Genomic DNA, 2,354 nt, shown 5'->3' with positions numbered 1-2,354 from the left:
ATCTCCCGTCCCGTTTCCGGCACAGGCAGTGTGATGCAGAGACAGCCGAGTGTCTCATCGGAGAAGCTTGCAGACGCTCGGCTGCTGGGAGAGCTTCAGGAGAATGTCGGAGGCTCCGGAAGTCCCCTGCGCCAGGAACAGGGCGGGAGACGTGCGGCTGCCGGGAACGGGTCACAGGTGAGTTAATAATTGTTTATTTTTCTTTAAAGGAGAAGTCTGGCGAAATTATTATTAAAGTATTGTTTTGCCCCTCAAAAGTTATACAAATCCCCAATATACACTTATTACGGGAAATGCTTATAAAGTGCTTTCTTCCCTGCACTTACTACTGCATCAAGGCTTCACTTCCTGGATAACATGGTGATGTCACTTCCTGGATAACATGGTGATGTCACTTCCTGGTTAAAATGGTGATGTCACTTCCTGGATAACATGGTGATGTCACTTCCTGGATAAAATGGTGATGTCACAACCAGACTCCCAGAGCTGTGCGGGCTGTGGCTGCTGGAGAGGATGATGGCAGAGAGATACTCAGTGTCCCTCCAGTGCCCTGTGTCCCTCAGTGTACCTCTGCCATCATCCTCTCCAGCAGCCATAGCCCGCACAGCTCTGGGAGTCGTGACATCACCATGTTATCCAGGAAGTGAAGCCTTGAAGCAGTAAAAAGTGCAGGGAAAAAAGCACTTTATAAGCATTTCCCATAAGTGTATATTGGGGATTTGTATAACTTTTGGGGGGTAATACAATACTTTAATAAAAATTTTCACCAGACTTCTCCTTTAACAGCAGTTAACCCCTGCCTGACCACAGCAGGGCTCCAGTTAGTAAACCCTTCTGCGGTCAGGCAGGGGTTAACATTTTCCAGGGTATAAGGCGAACCCCTGAAAATCTTATTGAAAGTGGGGGGTCGTCTTATACCCCGGAAAATTCGTCCATAGCCTTGTCTGTAGCTGTGGGTCCGTGGCTTCTGGCTGAACAGTGGATTTGTGAATCGGACCGTACTTATCCATGCAGTTCGTGGTGGTTATCATAAAACCTCTCACAGTGTTTGGTCATTCTGTCCCTTCAATGTCTCTCCCTATTGTAACTTGTCTTTTCTTATGTGATTTATCAGCTTGTGCACAGCACCCTGGAACTAATGATATTAAATGAAAGCTTTCCAACATGTTAAATGATGCTGAGATTTATTTGGTGCTTCCGCTCCCTAGAACTGTTTGATAGATTGCCAAAAACAATGTTTATCTGCCCAATCAGTCCGCTACCATTGCTCTATAATGGGTTACTTTAGGTTATTTGTATGCACATGCAGATTCAGGCAGAGACTCTTTCATCAATAATACTTTTAATAGATGCTGCATATTACAAAACAATATATATGTGCTTTCCATATAGCTGACAGCATGCTAAATGTATTCCTATAAATGAAAAGTAGTTTTTTTTCTCTTATGTAACAGATAAGAGGACAGGATGATATCTCTACATATATGAACTGATTTACAGATGTGGATATGGAATATACAGTGTGGAGTGGTTATCAGAATTCAAGTGTTAGGGTATGTGCACACTACAGAATCCCGACAGATCACCCTCCGCGGATTCCGCAGCTCGCCCCCGCTCACAGACGCGTGCCTCTCCACTGGTCCCATAGTCTTCATTCTATGGTTTGCCGGATTGCCAGGTGCATGGCTGTTTTATTACTACTGTAAGTAACAATATATAAATGAGCTATAATATATATATTTTTAAATAATAGGATATATTATAAGGATATAACTACATTTATGGATATACTATACTTCCTTCAAGAGTGTTATGCATAGGGGCAGATGCATCAAGGTCTGCGCCTAGCGCAAACTGGTATACAGTAAAAATTTTTGGAGTAAGGAACACCCCCCCCCCCTTGTGCAACTTTTTGCCGGTATGCACCCTGTTCGCCATGTCTGGAGAGAGGGAGCAAGGCATTGCGAAATGTATTAACAATTGAGCCTCGATTAGGCAAATATTAGGTTAAAAAGCTTGCGTACGTTTTCTGGCCTGTTGCGCAGCAGCCTCCGATACGCTGGATTTATCAAAAGGCATGAATCTCTTGATAAATACAGCAGCGCAAACCTGGAAAAATTAAAGCGACTTTGTACCCACAATCTGACCCCCCCCAAACCACTTGTACCTTCAGATAGCTGCTTTTCATCCAAGATCTGTCCTGAGGTCCGTTCGGCAGGTGATGCAGTTATTGTCCTAAAAAAAATACTTTTAAATTTGAAGCCCGTGCCAAACGGGAGTATCTGTGCACGGGGCTACAAGTTTAAAAGTTGTTTTTTAGGGCAATAACTGTATCACCTGCCGAGCGGACCGCA

Source organism: Dendropsophus ebraccatus, chromosome 3, assembly GCF_027789765.1.
Source record: "Dendropsophus ebraccatus isolate aDenEbr1 chromosome 3, aDenEbr1.pat, whole genome shotgun sequence".
Lineage (NCBI taxonomy): Eukaryota > Metazoa > Chordata > Amphibia > Anura > Hylidae > Dendropsophus > Dendropsophus ebraccatus.
The sequence above is the reverse complement of the archived record's forward strand: the minus strand, read 5'-3'. Positions refer to the sequence as shown.